A 10,000-nucleotide genomic window follows, 5' to 3' on the forward strand; every position below is an offset into this window, starting at 1 on the left:
ACAACAAAGAACAAATCCTCTCAAGCATGCAGTAGTTATAAATACACGACAACCATGTTTCATAATGAACAATAGGCCAAACATTTTACCTCATGCGTATTCGCCATTCATCCTTTCATCATAGTCACATTCACTGTTAATTAAATATACAGTGAGACGATCAAACAAACAATAATAGGAGGAAGATCTTATGAATTGGTAAGAAAATAGATTTACTTATTGCTAAACCAAGCAGTGCTTTTAAATTCCTAGTCATTCTGTGACTAGGTGACTATGGGGAAAACCTTCAGTGCTACAAAATCGAATTCTGTGTAGATAGCAGCCACCATATATTAGCATAATAGGAAGGAAAGTGACAGAAAGGGAATTGGGAAACTGAAATCAGACAGCAGAAGCAACAGCTAATGAGCGCCTCAGTGGCGTGGTCGGTATGGTCTTGGCGTCCCACCTCGGTGGTCGCTAGTTCGATTCTCAGCCATTCCATTGAGGAGTGAGAGCTATGTATTTCTGGTGATAGAAGTTCATTCTCGACGTGGCTCGGAAGTCACGTAAAGCCGTTGGTCCCGTTGCTGAATAACCACTGGTTCCATGCAACGTAAAAACACCATACAAACAAACAAACAAACAACAGCTAATGAAACAACACAGTAGCCAACTAAACACGCAAGAAGCAAAATGAAAAAAAAAAAACGAAAAGAAAGTCAGGTGAAACAAACAAGACAAATACTCAACCGCAAACATACCAACGGAAGGTAGACGGATCCAACTGAACATGCCAGATGTAAATTGAGATGAACAGAAACAAACAGGCACAACCACTAACACGAACAAACAGACTTGAAACAAAACGACGGAAACCGAAACAACTGCAAACACGCACACACGCTGAAAGAATTCAAGCGCAGATACGAAGGGAAAAAAAAACGAAAACAAGGGAAAGTAAACCCGAAAAGCGAAAGCTTTGGAGGTTGTTCAGTCGCACAAATAAAACAATGGAAAGAATTCAAGAGGGCGGAGGTGTCAACAGACCTTTTAAATCTGCTAAAGAAGCTCATCTCAGCTTGTGGGCTGAGGGGCTTGGGGGTAGGGGGGCGGGGAATAGCATAATCTGTAGCTGGGCCGATTTCCCACTTTTCTTGGAACAATGGCATCCAATTGTTGGGATGCTGAATGACAATGCGGAATGTTATTGACTTCTCTCTTTGTGTTGTCACATAAATCTATCCACAATTTGTTTCAGACTTTCTCTGGAGAAAGGTAAGCCACTTCTACAATTTCCACCAGCTGCCTACTGCGACCATTCAAGCACTGTTTAACTTAACACTTCGGTTGTCACATTTCAACTACAAAATTGTTTATTTGAACTGTTAGCTATGGATGGATAAAACATATCCCTTTTAACATTCTTCAGTTTTATAGAAACATATGAAAGTCTCGAATCTGGGCTTTTCGTAATTATGTAAGGATACGTCGACCACCTGTTATTTTTACCATTTCAAAATCTATTACGATGACTACACAATTCACGGCTTAAGTCAACAAAGGCACGAAGGGATTTATCGAACTGGTTTGACAAGCCGTAACCACCTAACCACGAGGATCCATAACAAATACATAAACACAAACGCTGGCAGACATGAATAAGCATATATTAATAAAAAAAAAAATAATGAATTCCAGTAACAGATGTTCTAAATGTCAACAAATCTCCGTTCAGCATTCCCTTTATATTTAGGTTTGCTCAATTATTACCAATTGAAGTTTTATTAATTTACTTCTTTTCTTTTACAGAATTCACCTTAGAATTTCTTCAAAACAACATAAGAAATAATCTACAGACAAGTAAGTACAAATTTCTTTCTTTTCCTAAAATTCCGTGGTGAACTGAGGGTTGTAACGTCAACTAACAACTATTCTGGTTAATGTATTCCTTTAAATTTTTTAAGGCGTTCAAATTGGCTTATTTGATTTTTCTATGAAATGGGGCATGCAGTTCATCACCCGCGAATTCAGTATGCCAATCGACGGTTCGTTTCTGTTACAGCACCGAATCATTAAGGCAAACATTGTCATGCCTAACACCGAAGCTACCAGATAGCACATAAATCTTTGTATCATTTAACTGCCTGTTAAATGGCGCAACTACCCATCACTCACAATGAAAAAAAAAAAAAAAACAAGTCAGGAGAGACGCAAGGGTACATGGCTGTGTGTATGTGCAAATTATATAATCTAATCCCACGTATAGATATGTTTTATATATATATATATATATATATATATATATATATATATATATACTATATATTACACACGCACATATATATACATATATATATATATATATATATATATATATATATATATATATACATGTAAACATATATAGGTGTGGGTTTGTGCATAACGTATGTACGTGTGTGCATATATATGGAGCCATCCATCCATCCATACAAAACTGTAAAACCATGCACAGAGAATTTGTTGTCCAATACATCTGGACAACTATTGATTAATCTGATCAAGATAAACATCGCCCAAGATTGTCGACACTGTACTGCTATTCATCATAACCGCCATAACGACTGCTTTCCTGCCGTGAAAGTGATGTGAGTCACTATAATTCACAATTTTTCTTTGATAAACATAAAAATTCCAACTAATGTCATTCGATAAGAGGAAATGATGTCGCAACGTAGAGAAATCTTAAACCACACCTGACGAAAGGGAATACATCCGCCTACAACCACCCCCCTCCCCTCCTCCCCGTATAAGCAAATGATGTCATGGTACCATTACACTATTCTAACAATCTATCCTTTGTTATGAAAAGATACATATACAAGTAATGAATGGACAACAGAGCCGTAGACAACACAAGTAAAGAATGCGCAATCGAGTTTTCTGTAGGGCGGATGCTGTATGAAACTCTCAGCCACAGCCCATGAAACTTAGCCGAGGCCCATGAAACCTTCAGGCAGAAGCACGATCATGGTTAACTTTAACCGTAAATAAAATAATAACTACTGAAGCTAGAGGGCTGCAATTTGGTGTGTTTGATGATTGGAGGGTGGATGATCAACATGCTAATTTGCAGCCTTCTAGCCTCAGTAGAGTTTAAGATCTAAGACCGTACAAACAAATAGCAATCTGAATAGTTTTCTTTTACTGAAAACTAAAAACAGACGTTAAAACATGACGAAAAAATAAGCCTTCCAGTCACGAATCTACGTAAACAAAACTGAGGAAATATATACACAGAGTGAGCGTAATGCCTAATAAGCGAATTAGTTTATAAATCTCTTTGAACATTAGCTCTACAACCTCTCATGTAAAAGGTAATACTGCACTGTAACTAAAGAGGTATACGGTACAATTCATTGTATGATTCGGTTGTCTCATGTATATGGAGTACGACCAGACATATCTGTGTAAATGAAAGAATACTATAAATATACCCTCGTCCTTTACATCTTCATTATTATCATTATTATTATATATATCAATAATCATAATGAGGTTTGATGATGGCGTTATCATTATGCTTTAGATGACAATGATTAACGATAAACGTAACAATAATACCTTCTAAACTGATATTCACATTCTTGAAAAAGGTTTCTTAACTACTTTCTATAACAAAAACCAGCCAACCCTCTTGCTCAACTAATCCGACTACTTATAATTTAAAATTCATCCACGTGACCGCTGCTCTCACAAAAAAGCACAAAGAAAGCGACGTCCGCTCTCTAGGTACACAAAGGGGGCCAACCCAAGGTCGAAAACAAACAAAAAATTAATATGCTGTAACACAAGAAGCCATATTCGTGAGGAGCTTCAATTAACATATACGGGTGGCTTTGGCCAAGCTCTACGCTTCGGTGAAGGTCCTAATATATAGAAAAATGTGGTTGATTGACACTGACATGGAGACCTACAACGCTTACCTTTGGGCGCGTCTGACCACAAAATAAAGGCCTGAAGCATACACCCTCTAACAAGACGACCTAAGGCGTTTTAGCCATAGTTCTAATGGCAATAATGAGAACCCCTCGAATTATAACCATTATTGAAAGGATTTCATTGAATTTCTAAAAAATAGACTTTCACTGAATTTGAGAGAAAAAAGGCGTTCACTGAATTTGAGAAAAAAAAGAATTTCACTGAATTTGAGAGAAAAAAAATCGTCTTTCACTGACATTAAAAAAAGAACATTCACTGAATTTGACAAAAAAAAAAAGCTTTCACTGAAATTGACAGAAAATAAGCTTTCACTGAAACTGAGGAAAAATAGGCTTTCGCTGAAGCTGGGAAAAATAGGCTTTCACTGGAATTACGAAAAGTAGGTTTTTTACCGTGTTTATGAAAAGTACATTTTACTGTCACATATAAGTAGACGCGTGCAACCCCACAAAAAGGAGGCCTACCAGCGGGGAAAAAGCCTACAGGTGCATCCAATACTACTTCTTAAGGCATGTTGTATTGAATAATCCACGTTGTGAACCGAAAGGTTACTCATGTTGAAATTACTTGACAAGGTTAGCCACGGACATCAGAGCAATAATGCTAAGGGTTCCAAGAAGACAAATGGTCTTACTTTTACTATGTTGGCATTCGGGCCTCAATATGAACCACGGCCGCTACACCAGACTACAGGGGGCATTATTTTCGAGCTCCTGACTACTGGTTTTACCAGGGGGTGGGAACGGCTTGAGGGCAAAAAAAGAAAGAAAAAAAAACACACACACACAAAATTTGTTGACTGGCAAAAAACACTGAGACCTACAACCATATAACACTGGCGATATGTGACCACAAGATGAAGCCCTAATGTTCATCCTTACGTCTTACAAGGCTGCGATGTCTATTTGCGCGTCAAACTGGCGCTACGGCATAAACGGTCAACTATAATGAGGTGTGATAAACGATCAACCTCAAGAATTGATATATTATTCGTAAAAGTTGCCACAATGATTTAACAAGATTAGCCATGTATGCGTAACGACAATTTTCTAATTTAGTAACGGGATGCTTCAGAGTTACAGTGAATAGTGTAATAAACATTGGATGAATAAAGGCTTTTAAATGGGAAATATGACAAATACTGACAAATATAGAAGAATGTATGTGTGCATGTGTAAATAGTGTGTTTACACGTGTATAATATAAATATATATATGTGTATATATACATATATATATATATATATATGGTTATAATATAATATATATTATGCATATTATATCACTATAATATATATATATATCTATATATATATATATATATATAATATATAATAATATATTATATTACATATTGTATCAAGTTGTTATATGTGTACATATATACACATAATATATATATATATATATATATATATAATATATATACATATATATATATATATATATATATATAAATAATATATATATATATATATATATATATATATATATATATATATATATATATATATTAAACTTCACAACTGCAAATGCAATGACGATGCTATTTCAAATTCTCTCACGACTAGCAGCGCCACCCTGTTACGAAAACACTAAAGCAATTCTGGAAAAAGTCGACAGTTTACGAAATTTTCTCATAAAATTCCGACTCATCACTTTCCCAAAACTTGAAAAAATTCTATAAACAAGCAAACAAAAACCGAATACAACATCAAAGGAACCGCAAGGGTCAGTCAGACCTTCAAAACGAAGAATCAAAATACAGACCCTTTCTTTCCGCGCTAGGAAACCGTGAACTTATAAATGTTGTAACCCGGATAAAGAAAATGAGTCTACATTTTATATATGTTACGCTGCGTGAAGATGCATCCACACACACCCACACACACACATACACAGAAGGACGGTAGCAATTAATAGTTATATTAACTGAACCTCTACCATCTCAAACTCTTGTTTAATGAGAGAGAGAGAGAGAAGGACGATAGTGATTAATAAATACACTAACCAAGGCTCTACCATCATAAGCTCCTATTTGAGAGAGAGAGAGAGAGAGAGAGAGAGAGAGAGAGAGAGACCTTACCTTACCTTACATCTTGTTCGGGTTGCCCCAGGTCCCTCAGTGTGAGTCACCTCTAATGTCTACCAGAGGGTTGCTAGCACATCTTCCGGTAGAGAGAGAGAGAGAAGGACGATACTGGTTAATAAATACACTAACCAATGGTAGAGCCATCACAAGCTCCTATTTAATGAGAGAGAGAGAGAGAGAGAGAGAGAGAGAGAGAGAGAGAGAGAGAGAGAGAGAGAGAGAAAGCTAGGAGCTCCAGTGTAATAACGTTACAAACAAACAGCACCCATAACCCATTCAACAGCGTCTCACCCACACGCATGCGTACTGAAGAGGCACAGGTAGGGGGACCTCTAATATTAAACTAAGGGCGGGCCATGTACCCTGCTGAGCAGTTTGATGACGCAACGAAGCAGCATAGTTATTCACGCGCGTCCACATCCGGGTATGGAAGCCAAAATGTTCGAGGGATGCATTATTCTCTCGGGTGTGTGTGTATCCGTCTACCTGGGATTCTGAAGAGGCCTTTGTTCCACTAGGAGAAGACGCCGAGTTATTAGAAACTCTTCACGTACGATGTTTCGCAAGTGTTTCTTCTTTAATAATTAGAGTTCGTGAGGGCTTCTCTTTATAGTGTTATACTATTTTGCAGTAACTTGTAATAATAATACTAATAATAATAATAATAATAATAATAATAATAATAATAATAATAATAATAATAATAATAATTAGAAAAATAGAGAACCTTCATAAAATTAACGCAGATGAGGCAACAATCACTTTCAATAAAACATGTTTAAAAGAGGGTTTACTTCCAGCATATTATTATTATTATTATTATTATTATTATTATTATTATTATTATTATTATTATTATTATTATTATTATTACTGCCACCAACATAAACAGCAAAAGTAAAAACATCTATTCACTCTGATGCAAATACAATCATACATAAAACTGACATCAACTGTATTATTATTATTATTATTATTATTATTATTATTATTATTATTATTATTATTATTATTATTATTATAAATGCAAATCAATAATAACAAAAAAATACAATCGAATCTACAACAGGTTTATTATAGTAATAAAAACATCAAATAGTAAAAAGAAAAAAAAGGCATAGGCATAGACACGGGTATTTTATTACACCTCATGTGAAACCTAAGGATACAAAAAATAAAAAATAATAAAATAAGCCCCTACAGACAATCAAAATGCGCAACATACGCAAGCCTCGAGACATGAAGTAACAATAAGTCAAAGAAAAGAAGCGAACAAAAACGGTCAGAAATTATGTCAGTAAGTCATTTTTCCCGAAGCCGCAGGTATTTTCCCACCGTCGCAAGAAATTTCCCACGCTGTCTCCGGTAACTCGACAGTAATGTGCTGGCCACTCAGTCAAGGCGGTTTTTGAAGGTGTGTGTTTGGGAATGCTGGAACGCACTCGTAACTCAACTTTCCCTTTCAGTAAATAAGCGTCATTTCTTTCTGTCGAAGCTTTATGATCAAAACTTCAATGCGGGCGTTTGCGATCATTTCGGTTACAACCACGACCCACTGGTTACAACTAAAATGCTGTGGCTATTCGCGAAGGTGTTCAGATTGCATCAAGGAAGTTGTAATATTGCAATGAAAGGTAGGAAAACGATGCTCTACTTCCCTGGGAATTTGAAGAAGAAAGACACTCGCAATTTTTAGATAGGAAACACAATTACTAGTATGATTTGTACACAATATACAGAAAATTCAGATCTTCGCTTGAATATTAGACGGCAAATTGTGGGATCCAATTTATGGAATATTCTTGATTCTTGATAACGGCAACCCACGTGTGAGTGACCAGTCATTGTACAGCATTACTTGAAGGCAGATAAAGCGTGTCATTACATGGTCTGGTGAAAGAAAAAGTAATTTCATTCATAAAAGTTTCATGATATGGCTCTATTAAAGAAGAATGAAATTCAGCCTGGGTGAATCTAGTGGTAATATACTTTGATTACTTTCTTCATAATGTAAGAATATACCTAAGCATATTTTCAGACCAAAGGGAAAGACTGTTCTCTAAGATAGCCAAGAGATATTGTCTCTTTTTCTCTCAAATTTCAAAAGGGAAAGACTGTTCTTCTAGATAGTAAAGAGATAGTCTCTCTGTTTCAATTTCAACTTACATCTCGCATCCAATTCAGAGGTCAGTAAATAACATGCATACGCATTTGCACGCAAGTTTTTTACTTAGCATCAACTGTATCATCAAGCATAATATCCATACCTATTGTATATTTAAATATATTAAACAGGCTTATAAGAGCTAAAGTAAACGACAGCTTTAAAATATACCGTAAAGGATGGTGAAGATAATGTATTGCAACTTTTACACCTCAAACATATATTATAAATAAATGCAAAACATTTCCGCAACTTGCGGAAGCAATACAAACTAGATCAAACCACTTTTCCGAGGATATGCGGGTTCCGAGTCAATTCAATGATATCACAAGAATGACACGATAAATTAGTTATTTTTATGATAAATAATTTTCAATAATAATAATTTTATTATTATCATTATTATTATTACTATTACTTCCTCTCGGAGACAAAGTGGTACGAAAGCTCATATAATCGTGAATCCATTCAAGTTTATTTGCACAATCAATAAATATATTTCCTTGGATACAAAAACACCACGAGACAAATTATTATTTCATTGTAAGAAAATGAAAGGCAAAGAATTCATTCGTTAAGAAGAAACAACAACAAAACGGAGGGTCGATTGATTGATGGCAGGGGATCACAGAAGAGTGTGGTGTTAGCGAGGCATACTAAACGGCATAGGATATGCAAACACACACACACACACATACACACACAGATATACATATATATATATATATATATATATATATATATATATATATATATATATATATATATATATATATATATATATATACTGCCCTTCAGCTGGCAGTGAGTCACCACAGCTAACAAAATCCCAGGTAATTCACTGTTTAGGCACAATGTGATTGAGCGTAACGTATCTAAACCGTTAATGCTACCATGGGAATCGAACTAGGGATCTCTCTTCAGTGTGGGGAGCATCCTAACTGTGAAAGACGAAGACCCATAGCCCGTGTCTGCATGACTTTCAAGTTAGTACTTTCAAGGTGCCTGAAATTACGATCTAACATACCACTGACTTCACTGCATTCGTCTGTAAACGAGATGACTATTAGAATTTGAAGCCGATTCAGAATTCCGAACCGTTATCGTTTTAGGGTGATACCGATTCTGTAACCTACTTATCCATAAGAGGTTATCTTTTATTGATGTCCATTTCATAAACCAGTAAAATAATTCATCTATTATTATTCTTCAGTAAAAATTTATTACAATCAAACATGAACATATTGCTAATGAGAGATGATAATTTCATTATATCTGATTTATATGAGATCACGACAGCTGAAATGTTTTCATTCTAATTCCCTACTTCAGCTTCATGTCTGTGGTACCACTTTCATAATACATGACTTGGCAAGAATTTTCTATCAACTTAATCGTAAATGCAAACTGAATGTCTTGAAATTCTACAATATGAATGAAATATGTTATGGAAATCAATCTGTTTTCTTGCTATTTTTAACGGAGGACTTTCCAAGGCAGAGAAAAGTTTTATAGTGGTATACTATACAATTTGTTCTGCAGATATCCTACCTCTGCAAAACATGCCCCCCAAAAATTTGGCCCTCTCTCCTCCCTCTCTCCTTCTCCCTTCCTCTCTTCATCCTCTCTCTCTCTCTCTCTCTCTCTCTCTCTCTCTCTCTCTCTCTCTCTCTCTCAAGCATACACGACCTCGGAAGATACCGTGTGACAAAAGTACAAAACTTAAGTCAGACAAACTAATTAGGTGCCACATTACTTCTGAGAATCTAGTTAATTCTTGAA

General features: G+C 35.6%; 1 protein-coding gene across 1 annotated transcript in view; it reads left to right on the forward strand.

Moving 5' to 3' along the window:
- The window catches only part of LOC135202055 (uncharacterized), a 159,201-nt gene that overhangs the window by 55,935 nt on the left and 93,266 nt on the right, over window positions 1–10,000 (forward strand). Inside the window, exon 2 of the mRNA XM_064231322.1 lies at window positions 1,792–1,842. The gene's annotated coding sequence lies outside the window, so the exon portion shown is untranslated. The remainder of the gene's footprint in view (window positions 1–1,791; window positions 1,843–10,000) is intronic.

This window comes from Macrobrachium nipponense, chromosome 30 (genome assembly GCF_015104395.2).
Source record: "Macrobrachium nipponense isolate FS-2020 chromosome 30, ASM1510439v2, whole genome shotgun sequence".
Taxonomy (NCBI): domain Eukaryota; kingdom Metazoa; phylum Arthropoda; class Malacostraca; order Decapoda; family Palaemonidae; genus Macrobrachium; species Macrobrachium nipponense.